The sequence below is a fragment of the Macrobrachium nipponense genome, chromosome 28, assembly GCF_015104395.2.
Source record: "Macrobrachium nipponense isolate FS-2020 chromosome 28, ASM1510439v2, whole genome shotgun sequence".
NCBI lineage: Eukaryota > Metazoa > Arthropoda > Malacostraca > Decapoda > Palaemonidae > Macrobrachium > Macrobrachium nipponense.
Genome location: NC_087217.1, coordinates 32588882 through 32606482, shown reverse-complemented (window position 1 = coordinate 32606482; position 17601 = coordinate 32588882). Strand labels below are relative to the sequence as shown.

Below are 17601 nucleotides of genomic sequence, written 5' to 3'. Positions count from 1 at the left end.
ATTCCCCCAACGAGACCTCCTTCATGGAACCTTGACGTGGTTCTTAGGTTCTTAATGTCGAGTCCTTTTGAACCTCTTCAAGCAGCGTCTCTTCGAAACTTGACAAGGAAGGCTCTTTTCCTAACTTCTCTGGCGACGGCTAAGAGAGTTAGTGAAATACAAGCTTTTAGTAATCTAGTGGGATTCAAAGGAGACAATGCTGTCTGCTCTTTGAGCCCAACTTTCTTGGCAAAGAATGAAAATCCTTCTAACCCTTGGCCGAAAAGCTTCGAGATCAAGGGTATGTCAAGTCTGGTGGGCCAAGAACCAGAGAGAGCCCTGTGCCCTGTCAGGGCTCTCAAGTTCTATGTGCATAGAACAAAAGAGGTAAGATGTCCCTCAGGTAATCTCTGGTGCTCTGTGAAGAGACTAGAATTACCTTTATCTAAGAATGCTGTTGCTTTCTTTCTGAGGGACATCATTAAAGAGGCTCATTCATCTTGCCAGAAGACTGATTTGAGCCTCTTACGAGTGAAAGCTCACGAAGTTAGAGCTGTCGCTACCTCTCTTGCCTTCCAAAAGAATATGTCAATCAAGGACATTCTTGATGGCACCTTTTGGAGGAGCAACTCTGTCTTCGCCTCACATTACCTAAGGGATGTGAGAACGATTTATGACGACTGTAATTCTCTTGGGCCTTAAGTTTCTGCAGACAGTCTTGGGGGCTGGAGGTAGCTCTTTCCCTATCCCTTAGTTAGGTTTAGGTTAGTTTTTATTGTTGTGTTTTTAGGTTGTGGTGAGTCTTGTGTGAAGATCTCCCATCCCTTAGTTTAGTGTTCAAGGGGTCTTTGGATAGTTGGTCAGGTGGTGGTCAGTTGCTTCGTTGCCCTCATATGTATGGCTCGATGGTCTTGTCACGTTGAGGTCACGTCCCCGTTGACAGATCATCCAGAGCGCACCAGCACTACAGGTCTCCACCTGGCTGGCAACTCTGATTAAGCAAAAGCAAGCTTAAGTGACAGTAATCACAGAGTCTACTTTGCTAACAGGTGAGGAACCAAGATATACATCCTCTACTTAATTTAAGTTTCCTATAAATCCTATTCTGTCTCTTCCCACCATCCGAAGGTGGGATTCAGCTATATATATATCTGTCAGGTAAGTTGCATGAACAAAATGTTATTGTTATGATACAATTAAGTTTGTTCATACTTACCTGGCAGATATATATATAGCTGTATTTTCTGAAGTCCGACAGAATTTCAAAACTCGCGGCACACGCAGTGGGCGGCCAGGTGGTAGTACCCATTCCCGCCGCTGGGAGGCGGATATCAGGAACCATTCCCATTTTCTATTCATATTTTATTAATGCCACTGTCTCCTGAGGGGAGGAGGGTGGGCACTCTAATTATATATATCTGCCAGGTAAGTATGAACAAACTTAATTGTATCATAACAATAACATTTTCAGTACCTCCGTCTTAGGATTTTGGAAACTTCATTGCCGCTAAGTATCCTAATTGTCTTTTGATTTATTTACTTGGATTTGTGGCTAGGCATACGCTATCTTAAATTGATTTGAATTTGATTCATTTTTGCATAAGATATCTGAATCTAGTCAGGCTAGTTTCAGAGGGTGTTGTCTGCAAAGATATGGTGTGGCTACCGAAAGCTTCGGTAGATCCGCACTTGGTATGCACAAGGGGTATGGGTCTTGCTTCTTTGTTGAGATTTGTCATGTAAGGAGTGTGAGACTTTGTCTAATTCCGTAAGGAAGACGTATGATTCGTATGTACGCAATTAATCAGTAAACAAAAGTCAGGGTAGTGAACCTGCTAACCTTCCTGTAGACTTTATTTTGCCTAACCCTGTAGTATGGCCTACGGGCTATGAATATGTCTGCAAGAGGTGCTCGCTCTCCTTCAATGTTGTGAAGAGTGCTACTTCTGTAATTGTTACTCCTAACCCTGTAGTGTTGCCTTCAGGCCCTAAAACAGTGTCTGTAGAGGGTATTGCCCTTTCTCTAATACTCTATCGATTCGTAACTTAGAATCGAAAGTGCTTGCTTTAGAGAGCAAAAGTGAAGTGGCTAAGTGCAGTGACAGTGCCCCTTGTGTAGTGGAGGGTGCGTCAGATCGGCCTTATTTCGCCTCTAGGCCGGGACATCTGCTTGACTCCCAGGAACACAGGGAGAGAGCATGTCGAAAGCCGAAGGAGGGTTACGAGGAACCCCCACCGATCTGACGTGCCTTCGGCAGACCTGAAGATACTCCCAGGCTGCCATAGTGCGTGCACGTGCACGAATCCTGAAGGATTGCTTCTCGTCCTCCGAAGCGTCCTCCCCGCGCAGGGGTTGGAGCTTTCGGAAGGACTCGCGCCCTCTAATTAGAAGCTTTATTGAAGAGGACGCTTCACGTCCTCTCTCTCTCTCTCGTTATGCGTTTCAGTGAGAAGTAAGAAGGAAGGCGAACGTCGCCTTATCACGTGTACATCTTTCCACCGAGAAATACGAAAAAGAAGTCATAGTAGCAGGACGCTTTTGAGAGCGGACGTCGGAGCTTTGTTGCTGTGAGAATAAGAAGGCGTTCCCTCGCCCCTCGTATTCTCACACGATCAACCCTTCTCCTGAGACTGCTTCGTGCAGTCGGATTTCTCTCCGAGATGTATCTCGCTCTTCCCTGAAGGCAGTTTCTCGCTTGTTTTAACGCCTGTCAGGAGCGTGACGCTTTTCTGCACGTTTCTTTTGATGCTCGGATGGACGCCAGGCGCGCGCGGGTGCACGCCAAGCGCGCACCAGTGGACGCCAGGTGTGTCACCTGGCTGAACGTTTCTGTTGAACTCTTCAAGCTCTTGTTTACGATTTGGGCCTAAAGAATTTTTACCTCTACCTTCGGTGATACCTTCTACCTCACCTGCAAAGAATGTGAAGTAAGCAGTGCTTCGGAGGAAGCTTAAAGTGAACAGACAACTTTGTCTTCGAAACCCAGCAAGACCTCGGGTTTCGTGGATTCAAGAGGTCTCTGTCAATTTATATTGCTTTTCGCAAAGGTGGATGGAGTTAAGGAAAGCTCAAGGGAAGATCTCGTTTGCTCTACCGCAGTCAAGACTTTGCGATAAGGCAGTTACGGGTTATGTAAAAGCTCGACGTCCTCCACGTCATGATGCACGAAAACTTTCGGTAGGAATCTTGCAAAGGCACTCATCAAGAGGACGCTCTTCAGGAAAGCGCAAGACAGGACTTCCTTTGCCATACTGCCAATAAATTTAGGTTGCAAGCTTTTTAGTCCATCTGAAGGGGCTTTTCAGATGATAGATTTTGTTAGTTCCTAGTTCGGGACTACGGTGCCGAAGTTGAACATCGGGGTCCTACCTTCCGTAAGCCCAGTCTCTTAACAGGATTCTTGCCCCTTCCTCGATTGATAAGTGAATCGGAAAAATAATATGCTCGACTTCCTGGATTACGTTTTGTCAATTCAGTGACTTTCCCCCATTGACAATATACTATCGTTTTGTCAAGTAATTGGGTATCCCCTCATTGACAAAATATCTCTTTGTCCCGTAAATGGGTTAGTTCTCATTGACAAACATCTCAATAACTTTATATTGCGTAAGCGGATAAGCTCTTATTGACAAGATTCGGAAGAGCTCTCATTCATCAATCGCAGACTCGTACAAGAAATAGACTTGTAGACTACGTCAATGAACGCTTATGTCCAATAACATAAGAAGCTTGAGCTGTCCGCTTCGATTCTCTAAGATTTGTTCATGAAACGTGCCTGTTAGATATGTATGTAGCTGTATTTCCGAATTCAGCAATAGATATGTCTGCCAGGTAAGTATGAACAAACTTTATTGTATCATAATAATATCATATTTTGCCTTGCGTTATTTTACTACTGGTTGGTTCAAGTCATATACGCTTGCTGTAGTTACCTCTTCGGATGGCAACCGAGAGGTCCATTGTCTATTATTTTAAGGACATTTAATCGTTACTCCCTGCAGCCTTCCAGGAGTTTCCGATTTATCTTTTACCGTTGTATGGTAGTGTTATGACGACACAAACGCACCTCTATATTTAGCGTTTTCTGTTTCGCTTAAATATACCAGCTTGAGAGTCTCTTTCTGCTCAAAAAATAACGGACATATTTCTTCGTAGAATAGAGTAGCTGGCAACCCAGGCATAACGGTAAGAGACGACGAAAGTAAGCTGCAGCTGCTGTCACTGTCCTCCAGTCCAACTGAGCCAGTACCAGCTCGTTCGCTGTCATGCGCGGTAGACTACGTCTCTCTCTCCTGCGGGATTGACTGACTAACCGTATCTCTGCCCTACAATCACGGACTTTAGCCTAAGATTGAGGGGATTTCTTACATGAATGAATAAACATTGCATTCGTTTTGCCTTACTTTGTTCAGCAGAGATATCTCTTACTTCTTTCGGTGCTCGTTACCGCACGGTATAGGACTATGAGTCTACCGCAACATTGCACTATTATATGCTCTCCTGCTTAGGCAAAGCGCAGCCTTATTAGGGAAGTAAGCATACTCGGTGAGGGAATGGATGAGCATGCTGGGACCATTTCCTTCCTGAAGAAGTTTGTTTCCCTGAATAGACTGCAATTCAGATCTCTACAGTTTTTTTTTCTACCGGAAAACTGAAATTTTATCCAAGATCTAGGAATGATTCTGAACATCTTTCAGTGCATCAAGTATCACCTGAGGTGATAGAGAGAAGGTGCCGGACAACTGGATAGGGTTTCAGATGTCCTGGAACATAATCTGAAAGAAGTGGAAGCAATTCGGTCGTCCCTCCAGTCCTCGAAACGAGTTTTTGGAACCAGTGGTCCAGATCAACTCTGATATTCCACAGCTCTCTCATATCTTTAGAAGTATCTTCTCTCGGCCCCTGTTAGAGTTTACGAGAAAGAGCGTATTATAACAACAGGCATAGAACGTAACGATCCTCTAGAGGTTCGTTACAGGATTGCAAAAGTCCGTATGAATCTTCTCGATCGACGGCAGCAACTACTGACTTCCAAGTGGAATCTTTGTTTAGAAGTATGTTGAGAGTTGTGGAGACTTTAAGGACGTCCTTTCATTCATCTCTTCGCTATGTTGAGGACGAAGAGGCTTCTTCTCTGCTCCCTTATTCTCGATCCGGGAGCGGTAGCATTAAACGCCATCCTATGGTATTGAACGGGGATGGATGTTTAGTCTCTTTTCCCCTTTTTTCAAACGCTTAGGAAATGTAATAAGATGATTTAAGATGTCACAGGGAGCGACAGTGACGCTGATCGCCCCATGTTGGCCTGCAAGATCCTGGATTCACAGAGGTCACGTCCTTCCTAGTTCATTTTCCCAGGACCTTTTCCGAGAGAGTACCTATAACCTCTCGGCTCTGAGTCTGACTACGTTCAGACTATCAAGATGTTGACAGGAATAAGATGACCGTCTTCCCTTTCCGTCTGAAGAATGGGATAAGCTGGCAGTTACAACTATTAAAGAATACGCAAATATGTTGTTGACAGCCTTTGGGCTCAGAGATTTGCTTCTGTCAAACAACAAAGCCCTTCACGATCTTTGAGTTCTGTGGAATCTCGAAACTCGCTCACCATCTACTTTTTGTCTCACCTGTTTTCTTGGAGTCAGACACTCGTGCGAGATCAGGCGACATTTAGTAGCCCTGAGTTTCTTGTTGACGAAGTCGGTTGCGTTGATACACCCCCGATGATCGTGTAACATGAGACCAGGTTGGACTGTCAGGCATTCGTCCTTCGGGACTGAATCGCCTTTTTGCTCTGCGCTCCTTTCTTCTGGCACCAGAAGCTCGAGTCAGGAGTTGCTCATGAGTTGATTCGCTGACGACGTTGGGTTGAGTTGATACACCCCCAAGGTTTGCTTAGCTAGAATCGCCCAGGCAATCCAGACACTCATCCTTCAGCGAAGAATAGTGCATTATAGTCTTCAGGGTACAGCCTTGCTGTCCTTGATTCGTCTGACTGGTCACCTGGTCAGTCACCTGACTTTAGTACAGACGGACTGACGGTGCATGTCCAGATTGAAGCTTTCTATATGGAACTTAGACGTAGTCTGAAGTTCTTGATGTCAAAGCATTTCGAACCTCTCCTTTCGGTTAACTTATTGCACGTGACCAGAAAGGCCTATTTTCTAACCACTCTAGATACGACAAAGAGGGTTAGTGAGGTTTTAAGCCATTGTCAGAAGTTTTGGGTTTAGGGAACACAATGTGGTGTGTTCGCTAAACCTTCCGTTGTGGCCTAAGAATGGAAACCCGTCTAGTCCTTGGGCCAGGAGCTTGGAATCAAGGGATGGCACAAGTTATTGGGCAAGAGCCAGAGAGAGTCCTATGCCCTGTCGGGTCTCTCAAGTTTTATCTACATAAAACTAAAGAAAGTCGAAGTCCTTCGGACAATCTGCAGTGTTCCGAAAAAGACCAGACTTGCCCATATCAAAGAACACCCTGGCTTTAGTGTTAAGGAGTTCTTTCAAAAAGGCTCCTTCATTATGGTTGCACAAAGATTTGAAATCTTTTGATCTGAATGCTCATGAGGTGAGGGCGCGGCCACGGAAGCATTTCAATAGAGCATGGCACTCAGTAACTTACTGAGTACCACGTTTTAGCGAAGCAACTCTGTGTTCGCTTCACATTTCCTGCGGGATGTGAAGACGGCATATGAGATCTGCTGCTCGCTAGGGCCATACGTGTCTGCAGACACAATCTTGGGGGCAAGAAGTACCACTCATCCTATCCTGTAGAAAATGGTTAGGAAGAGCTCTTAATTTAGTTATGAGTCGCCGCCAATGGCGACTTCTTAACTCTTAAGCCTTAGTTAAAACACCTTAACTTTGGCTAGGCTGGTCAGGTGGTGATATATATATATATATATATATATATATATATATATATATATAATATATATATATATATATATATATATATATATTTATTTATTTTATTCTTAGCCCTCATGGTATGGTCAATATGGTCTAGTCACATTGTGGTCACGCCCCCGTTGACAGATCATCTGGAGTGCATCAGCTTTATAGGTCTCTACCTCGCTGGCAACTGTAGTAAAGCAGAAGCAGACTTGGGTGACAGTAATCACGAAGTCAGCTATGCTAACAGGTGGAACCAAGATGTAAATCATCTGCATGCATTTGTTTCCCAAAATCCTTCTATTCTGTCCCTTCCCACCTCCAACGGTGGGATTCAGCTATATATATATCTGACAGGTAAGTTTCATGAACAAAATGATATTGTTATGATACAATAAAGTTTGTTCATACTTACCTGGCAGATATATATAATCAAGTACCTACCCACCTCCCCTCAGGGGACAGTGGAAATAAAAATTATGAATAGAAAATGGGAATGGTTCCCGATACCTGCCTCCCAGCGGCGGGAATGGGTACTAACCACCTGGCCGACCACGGCGTGTGCCAGAAGTTTTTGAAATTCTGTTGGACTTCAGAAAATACAGCTATATATATATCTGCCAGGTAAGTATGAACAAACTTTTTTTGTATCATAACAATATCATATTTCACTGAGTGGTTGCTGGACATGTGTAAGGTATATACATGTTTAGATGAACCCTTTTGGGTCATTTTTTTTTGTATGAGTGTTGTGGGGGGGGGGGGGGGTAGGAGCATATCTTCCTAGCAGATTTTTGGTGGGGAGTGTTCCCATCCTGCCTTGAGTATATCCAGCTCTCAGGGAAACATGCCAAGATGTCAGAATCCATAATCTCCCTGTATGGTTTCTCCGATAGAAATGAAGTCATGAATTGGAACAGATGCCCTGAAAAAACAGGCAAGAAATGTTCCAAGGTACCAAGTACTTTTTACTGAACCCAGAAGGCCCAGGGACACCAGCTCTCCCATGCAACATTCCAGTGCTGAGGAGGACCCCAACAGTGACCCCGACCCCTTTTCCTCCCTATGATATTACGGTTTTGTCGTTGGCTCATAGTCCCCCACCAGGGAGTGCCTATCTGCCAGGTGCCTGTGCAGAGTTTAAGAAGGAAGTCCATGAGGATCTTGGAATATCAAGGAAGCCCTTGATACAAAGTGCCACTATGTTCAAGATGTTATTATTATATATTTGTTGTTCAGCTGAGTACATTATTTTCCGTAAGCTCTTGTAATAGAGTGCATAAATGTTGCTTATGGAAAACTTGTTTTTTATGTAAAGGAACACAAATTTTGATAGGCAGTTTTGGATATGTTCTTTTACTCACAAGCTCTTTGTGTATTGTTAAGGTATATTCATGGACTCTACCTCTGTGACCTCTTCTATTTAATATTTTCAGTGAAAAAGTAAAAGGAAAAAACAGCATCAAATTGTTTTTGTATAAAAACATGTGACTTGTGGGAAAATGAAAATAAAACCATTGGTAAGAGAAGCTGTTTCTTATATTTTTGTTCTTTCTCTGTAAATCATCAGCTGAAATTCCTTATGGGTATTGTCAAAAGACCATAAACTTAATAGGACTTCAAAGGGAAACCAGCCTGGAGAGAGAGAGAAGTTTTAGGAATAAGATGATTAATAAGTAAATATGAAGGAATAGAAGATAAAACTGATACACCTGATATTCAGATGTCAAGAGAGAGCAGGAATGAAAATGCTCCTCACTTAGATTTTTGTAGATCAGAAGATTACACAGCTGCATTAACCCTCTTACGCCGACTGGATGTATTTGACGTCGACATTTTTTGTCTCTCGGGTGCCGACTGGACGTATTTTACGTCGACATACAAAAGTTTTTTTTAAAAATTCGCAGAAAAATACTTTTAGGCCTACCAGCCGAAAACTCTTGAATCACGCGCCTTGGGGATGCTGGGAGTTCACGGATCAAGCGCGAATTTCTTTCTTGCCGCACTAAAAAGTATCTGTGACACATCTCGGAAATTATTTCGTCACTTTGACATAATTTTTGTACCATTGTAAATTAGCCGTTACATGAAGTATTATACAGGCAGTCCCCGGGTTACGACGGGGGTTCCGTTCTTGAGGCGCGTCGTAAGCCGAAAATCGTCGTAAGCCGGAACGACACTTGGAAATATGCCTTAAACTAAGAAAAAGTTAGAGACCTTACCTGTGTGACATGCAAGTATATTGCATGATGTGTAGTGTGGCTATTTCAATGGCAAAGGATGGTTCTTGAAGGTATAATTCTTTATTAAACTCTTGTGACACTATAAAGCACAATGTACTACACTTAATCCTTAGGTTAGATTATACACTAAACACTATATTATGCACTGTACACTTCGTAGTAGTATTTGGTAGATCCTGGAGTACACTAAAATCCCAGTCTGGTAGCTCTGGAAGGTAAAAGTATAACACAATTAGTACAAAATACTACACAAAGTCCTGAATGCAATATATAAATTATAGATATCAAGAGTAAAAGAGTTAATGTATGTTAATTAATTCCTTACTTTTAGTTTATAATTCCTTACTTTGAGTTATATCAAGAGTAAAAAAGTTAATGTATGTGAATTAATTCCTTACTTTTAGTTTAAAGTTGTCCTGCTTTGTAACCCTGGATGCACAAAGTCTTATGTGGCCATAGCCTACATCATTCAGGGGGTTCTGAAATGTACAAAAAATAATTAGTATGTCAGTAAGTACTCTATGCATAGTAAGTTACATACAGTAATATGCACCATACAGTGGTTTAATATCACATATATAACATGTATAAAACTTAGTTAATGTATGTTAATTAATTCCTTACCTTTAGTTTAAAGTTGTCGTTCAATGTAACCCTGGATGGACAAAGTCTTATGTGGCCCCATAGCCTACATCATTCAGGGGGTTCTGGAATGTACAAAAAATAATTTTGTCAGTAAGTACTCTATGCATAGTAAGTTACATACAGTAATATGCACCATACAGTGGTTTAATATCAACTGGTATGCATAGTATAAATGATTGGTCTACACCCCCTGTTCAGCAGGGAGTGTACAGTATGTACGTAATTCCATGAGGGACCTTGATCACTTATCCCATGTGAGAGATCTTGGTCACTTTTTTTTAGTATGTACGTATAAAACTTACTTAATGTATGTTTACTACACTATGTATAATTCCTTACCTTTATGTTATGTAGTAACCCTGGACAAAGTTTTATGTGGCCCCATAGCCTGCATCATGGAGGGGGTCCTGGTTTTCTGGAATGTACCAAAAAAGTATCAAAGTTAAGCCATGTTATGTATGTTTAGTAAGTTACATACAGTAACCATACGTACAGTGGTTTATAACATGTATGTACATAATCAAACTTGGTTGGAAATTCCTGTAAAAAAAAGTTATGTACGTATAATATGTACTACTGTATGTAAAAACCTTACTGTTCATACTTTGTTACACTACATGTTACATGTGATACGTATACTTTCCTGAAGGGTTTTTTCCATCCAAAAATGGTGCTTCTACTTGTAGTTATCCCTTGATGACACTTGTAGTAGTAATTTGTTAGTAACAACCTGGAGTTGTGTGAAAAATGTTGGTTCTGGAAGGAAAAAGTAACAAAATTAGTGTACAAAATATACACTACAGAAAGTTGTGAATGCAATATGTTAATTACTGTAGATATATCAAGAGTACTAAAGAGTTAATGTATGTTAATTAATTCCTTACTTTTAGTTTAAAGTTGTCGTTCAATGTAACCCTGGATGGACAAAGTCTTATGTGGCCCCATAGCCTACATCATTCAGGGGGTTCTGGAATGTACAAAAAATAATTTTGTCAGTAAGTACTCTATGCATAGTAAGTTACATACAGTAATATGCACCATACAGTGGTTTAATATCACATATAACATGTAGTATAAAACTTAATTTAGAAATTCCTTACATAACTTACCAACTTTTAGTGAGTCTCAAAGCTGTTACCTAGGTTGTGGGAGATGGAGGTGGAGGTGTAGAGCATTCATGATAAGGATGCATTCCAAACCTAACTTCAGTGTGCTTTATCACAGATAACAGGCTAGGATGATGGGCAGTCTGGAATGAAGAATTAATATTAAAGGACAGTATGTAACCACTTAGGTGTACAAAATTTATTGTACGTATGCAAACATTAAACACAACTGAGAATTCCTTACCTTCAGCAAAATGAAGACATGTAGGCTATGTAGAGGTCTGGTTTATGTAAGTCACAGGTGCATGCCAGTCTGGAATGATAATGTAATAGTACATATGATTATATAGTATGTATGTTACATACATAACATGGTTATTACATATGTAATAATAAAACATTAATAAAAAAAAAATGTCCTTACCAAATTCTAGTGGTTGGCTTGCTTACTGGGATGGCCATATGGTACATGAGAGTGGGTGGCTGGGCTATGGAGTGGGATGGGCAGGTGCTTGGGAGTCTGGAATGATAAAAAATATATAAAATGATAGTTACTACTACTGTAACTACTGCACATGTTATTACTGTTTGACATATAGTGTGTGTAATACGTATGTTCAATATAAAAAATGAAGAATTCTTTTACCTGAAGGAATGGGAGAGGTGATACTACTCGTATCAACTGATTTGGGCTCTGGAGAGGTGATACTCGTATCAACTGATGAGGGAACATCTACATCTGGAAAGAATGATAGGGTACATAAATATGTTATAAGGTGGATGTAATTGTAGCATATGTACACTTTTAATAAAATTTCTATTAGCAATTTATAAAACATTTTATACAAATTTGTTAAGGATTCCTTACCTGATGTATAGGGCGAGGCATCAAAACCATGGAAAGGCTCAGGGTCATCTGGGTCACTGTCATCATATCAAAGGGGTCTGAAATGAAAAAAAAAAAAATAATAATAATAAGGTTATGCAACATCAAACACATTGTACCACTATGTAAGTTAGTGTACGTATGTATGTAGGGTGTAAACAATTTCCAACATGAAAATGAGAAAAATGAAATTGCTTACCTGATTGTACACGTACAGGTGGGCGGGCTGATACAGAGGGTCCAGGTACAGGGGATCTGGAACTGTCACAGGTAGTACAGGGAGATCTGGAACTGTCACAGGTAGTACAGGGAGATCTGGAACTGTCACAGGTAGTACAGGGGGATCTGGAACTGTCACCACTTCTGCAATAAAATTACAAATGATGAAAATTAATGAAGTTACAATTTACTCTTACATTTAGTTGTTACATTAAAAAATTAACACATTTTAATATGTACACTATGTATAAACACATAAATTAGTAAAACAGTTCAGAATTCCTTACCAGGACTAGGAGTGGGAGGTGGTGGTACTGGAGACTTGTGAAAGAAAGTGTCAAGCCTGGACTGCACACTTCTCTTCGTCTGCTTCTCCTTCAGGGTCTCCTTGTAGAAAGTCACCAAATCCATGATTCCTCTCTTGATTTTGTCAAACCTAGAAACGTTAGGGTCTTCTGCCTCAAAAGAAGCCAAGGCTCTCTCCAGATGAGTAAAACCCTCTGACAAGCCTTTCACAGTTAATGACCTGGTTTTGGCTCTGGTGCCGCCTCCTCTTCCTCAATCATTTGTTTGTTCAAGTTCTAGTAAGTCCTCTGCAGACAATTCCTCTCCATGGGAAGCCAGCAGCTCTTGTTACATCATCAGGTTCAAGATCTAGTTTCAGCCTCTTGCTTAGCCCTACGATCTTCCTCGTCACAGTCTCGACGTCTTCTGCCTGGTCAAAGCCTTCAAAACTGTGCACAAACTGTGGACACAGTTTCCTCCAGGCCCCATTTAAAGTGGTCGTCTTCACCTCGTCCCAAGCACTTGCAATGTTCTTCACTGCATCTGCAATGTTGTAGCCCTTCCAGAATTGCTTCAGTGTCAACTCCTTGTTAGCTTCTATGGCCCTCAAAGCAAAACGTATGGTCCTTCTAAGGTAGTAAGCCTTGAAATTAGCTATTACTCCCTGGTCCATTGGCTGTATCAGCGATGTGGTATTGGGTGGGAGGTACACCACCTTCACATTAGGATGCATGTCGCTCAAATTTGAAGGGTGACCAGGGGCATTGTCCAGGACTAAGAGGGCCTTAAAAGGCAGACCCTTCGAAGTCAAATACCGCTCCACTGCTGGCACGAAATGGTCATTGAACCAATCTTCGAAGACCATTAAGGTAACCCACGCCTTCTTGTTAGATTTCCAAATCACAGGGAGTTGACTTGAAAATGCCTTGAAAGCCCTGGGATTCTCGGCCAAATACACCAGCAAGGGCTTCAGTTTCAAATCACCACTTGCAGGTTGGCCCCAAACAGCAAAGTCAGTCGCTCCTTTCCAGCTTTATGGCCAGGGGCTGACTTCTCCTCCTTGGAAAGGTACGTTCGATTTGGCATTCTTTTCCAAAATAATCCAGTCTCATCCACATTAAAGACTTGGTCAGCCGTGTAACCACCATCCTTAATTATCTCAGCCAAACCACCTGGAAAACTTTCTGCTGCTTCGCTATCAGCACTAGCAGCTTCACCTTGCAGCTTCACATTATGCAAATTTGCACGAGCCTTAAAACGGTTAAACCAACCTCTACTCGCGGAAAATTCACCACCAGCACTGCCTTCGCCAAACTTTTTCACTACTGCCTCATGCAGCGCTCTAGCCTTCTCCTGGATCACACTTAAGCTCACCGGAACACGTCGCTGGTTCTGGTCCTACCAGCCAGATCATGAGCAATTTCTCCATTTCAACAATGCTCTGGCTACGTTGCTTCTCGTTTATCACCGTTGACTTCATCGGTGCAGCATCCTTAACATGCTTCAGAATACGTTCCTTATCCTTCACAATGGTTACCACCGTGGTCCTGCTCAAGCCTAAAGAACGGCCTATTTCGGTGTTAGTTTCTCCCTTCTCCGAACGTTTCTTTATCACGTCATATTTGACCTCCATCGTGATGACCTTCCTCTTCTTGGATGAACTATCATCGGAGGAAGTACTTTGGCGTTTAGGAGCCATTGTAAATTTGCGAAAATGGCAAGGAATTTCAGCAACGTCTCAGCACACAACCTAGTGAAATGCAGGCAGGCACGCGATTGAAGTGGCGTCCTTTCGTATTGTTATGCTTGGCGTCCTCGACCGTCCGAGGTCGTTGTTCGGTCAATTTACCATACAGTTTAATAGCGTTAATTAATTTATGCACCTCCGCTCAAAAACTAGTTCTGCATATGAGGTATCGTTAAAAAGCATAACAAAACGTCGTAACCTTGGAATTTGTGTTGTAATCTAACCAGAAAAACTTAGTTTTTTTAATATGTACTGGAAACAAGCAATGATTTTTTCATTATATTTGCGCTTTGGACTGTTTTAAACTGCGCATCCCAAACTAGTGTATTCATTCCGCCCGCAAACTAGTTCCGCATATGTGGCGTCACTAAAAAAATTCAAAAAATACGAAAAAAAAAGTGTCAAAAATCATCATAACCTCAAAATTTTTGTTGTAATGTAACCAAAAACATATTTTTATTATGTACTGTGCTAAACTATAAAGGATTTTTATCATAGCATGCGTTTTTTAAAAGCGTCGTTAACTCGGAGCGTCGGAAGCGTCAGCGTCGTAATCTCGGAACAAGCGTCGTAACCCAGGACGGAATTTCCATTGAATATTTAAGAAAAAGCGTCGTAACCTCGGAACGTCATAAGCCGGAACCGTCGTAAGCCGGGGACTGCCTGTATATGAAAATGTGCGCTTTTTTATGTAGAATACAACAATAAAATACTCATGATTGTAGCCTTTATTAGTTTTGAGATATTTTCATATAAATAACGATAATTGCCAAAATTTCAACCTTCGGTCAACTCTGACTCTACCGAAATGGTCAAAAAACGTAATTGTAAGCTAAAACGCTTATATTCTAGTAATATTCAATCATTTACCTTAATTTTGCAACTAATTGGAAGTCTCTAGCACAATATTTCGATTTATGGTGAATTTTTGAAAAAACTTTTTCCTTACGTCCACGCGGTAACTCTTCCGAAAAAAATCATACATGCGATTGTGGTAATGATTGCACCATTTTAAAATTAGCCGTTATATAAAGTTTTATATATGGAAATGTGCGCAATTTCATGCACAATACAACTAAAAACAACCCATGGTTGTAGCTTTTATGAGTTTTGAGATATTTTCATATAAATAACGATAATTGCCAAAATTTCAACCTTCGGTCAACTTTGACTCTACCGAAATGGTCGAAAAACGCAATTGTAAGCTAAAACGCTTATATTCTAGTAATATTCAAGCATTTACCTTAATTTTGCAACAAATTGGAAGTCTCTAGCACAATATTTAGATTTATGGTGAATTTATGAAAAAAATAACATTTTCTTTACGTCCGCGCGGTAACTCTTCCGAAAAAATCATACGTGCGATTGTGGTAATGTTTGCACCATTTTAAATTAGCCGTTACATTAGGTTTTATATATGAAAATGTGCGCAATTCCATGTAGAATACAACTAAAAATAATTGAAGGTTGTAGCTTTTCTCATTTTTGAAATGTTTGCATATAAATCACGATAAATAGAAAAAAAACCACATTCGGTCAACTTTGACTCTACCGAAATGGTCAAAAAACGCAATTGTAAGCTAAAACTCTTACAGTCTAGTAATATTCAGTCATTTATCTTCATCTTGAAACAAATTCGAAGTCTCTAGCAAAATATTTAGATTTATGGTGAATTTAAAAACAAACTTTCCTTCCCTCCGCGCGCGGATTCTCCGCCACAAATCTCCGAAATACGTACGTCCCATTCTCGTAATATTTGCTCCGTTTCATATTAGGCATTTCATAGAGTTTTATATATGAAAATGTGCGCAGTTTAATGTAGAATAAAACGAAAAATATTTGAAGGTTGTAGCTTTTCTTATTTCCGAAATAATTGCATATAAAAAATATATACGTATATAAAAAAATTCGACATTCGGTCAACTTTAACTTTTCAGATACGGTCGAAAACTGCAATTGTAAGCTAATACTCTTACAGTATAGTAATATTCAATCATTTTTCTTCATTTTGAAAGAGATTGGAAGTCTCTAGGACAATATTTAGAATTATGGTGAATTTTTGAAAAAAATATTTGTTTACGTCCGCTCGTTACGAATTCATGCATTATTTTGTGATAATATTTTCTCTGTGTTGCTTTGATCGTTTTACAATGTGTTTTATATTAAAATGATCGCAATTTAGTGTACATTACAACGAAAAAAAAAGTAACTTGTTCCCTTCAACCGTTTCGCGCACAGCGCGATTTGAATACAATTATATATGAAATTTCATTTTTGCGCTATCATATATTGCATTATTTATATATGATAATGATAATTTTTTTCATTTCTGATGATTGCATACTAAACTTTAGGCAATGACAAAAAAAGGAGCCAAAAATGAACTCTTAATCTTGAAAACTAAGCGCGCTGTGATTTTTTTGAAAAAAATATTTTTTCCGCTTCCGCGCTCACTCCGAAACCCCTCCGGCACACAGGAGACAAATTTTTTTTTACCGCTCCGGTGTAAGAGGGTTAAGGAGATTATTCCCATTTTAGTTGTAGCCAAGATAAAATTCCTAGCGAACTGAGTGGGATGAGCAAGAACAGTTAGGTTAGGCACAGAAGAGTGTAGAGAATGTTTGTTGTTTTAGTACTTTTTATGAAACAAAAATTTAGTTTGTTCTACAGGCCACCATTCAGAGTTGGCAAAATAAGCTTGACTGAGTACAGAACTCTATCCAAGAGTTTGAGATGAGAGTTAGTACTCAAAGACCAAACTGGAAAAAGTATTCCATACAAGGAGAAGAAAATTTTTAAAACATACATATATTAGCCTCATCCCGAAACATTCTAAAACATTTTTGCGTGATACCAAATTTTTTAGGAACAGAGGAAGCACTTTTACATATACGTATACTTCTCAAAAGTTGCACCTAAAATCTTCAAAGTGTCACTGATGCTTATTTACATTTAAATGTAAATCATGATGCAGGTACGAAAGTTTGTTAGATTGACTGTCATACTTTTAAGAAGGGTTAAGCTTCTTGCCCCAAAGCCTACTGCACTCATGAATACATGCCATATTTGTTCTCAAGGTGTCTCGCCAACTCCACTTGTTGACAGTTGAGATGCACCAGTGGGCAATCGACAACTCGGTGGAGTTCATGGCCAGGTACGTTCCAGGCAGGAGGAATGTGGTGGCCGATAAGCTAAGTCGTCAGAGTCAAGTCCTAGGTGGTCTTTGTATCAGGATGTAGTGGACAGGCTGTTTCACTTTTGGGGAAGACTCATGTTAGACCTCTTCGCCACTGCTTCAACAGAAAGCGGGGAGGTCTACTTATCGGTGGTCCCTGAAAGTCTTGGTCTGGTGGAGGACGCTCTACAGCATCCTTGGAATAATCTCTAGGTGTATGCCTTCCCTCTGTTCTGCCTGATCCGTCACGTCCTGAACAGAGTACGTACAGGCAGTCCCCGGTTATCGGTGGGGGTTCCGTTCTCAGCAGGGTGCTAATAAGCAAAAACCACCATAAAAATATATCAGCCCTATTCTACATAACGTTGTTTATAACATAACTACGGTAATTGTTTACTATCGTACGATGGTTGAAATACGTA

The 17601-nt window shown here is 40.6% G+C and overlaps 1 protein-coding gene and 1 long non-coding RNA gene across 6 annotated transcripts in view; one reads left to right on the top strand and one right to left on the bottom strand.

Moving 5' to 3' along the window:
• The window catches only part of LOC135201657 (protein diaphanous-like), a 316869-nt gene that overhangs the window by 91076 nt on the left and 208192 nt on the right, over window positions 1-17601 (top strand). The window lies entirely within an intron of this gene.
• LOC135201656 (uncharacterized) lies at window positions 9572-12515 on the bottom strand. 3 transcript variants are annotated; one of them, XR_010311576.1, is made up of 8 exons: window positions 11736-12515; window positions 11514-11606; window positions 11292-11387; window positions 11112-11180; window positions 10646-11010; window positions 10101-10517; window positions 9741-9823; window positions 9572-9595 (listed from the first exon to the last, which is right to left on the bottom strand). It is a non-coding gene; the product is annotated as an uncharacterized LOC135201656 (long non-coding RNA). The 3 variants fall into 3 exon arrangements; XR_010311577.1 differs by lacking the exon at window positions 9572-9595 and having other exon boundaries at window positions 9602-9823; window positions 10646-10728; window positions 10871-11010; XR_010311575.1 differs by lacking the exon at window positions 9572-9595 and having other exon boundaries at window positions 9602-9823.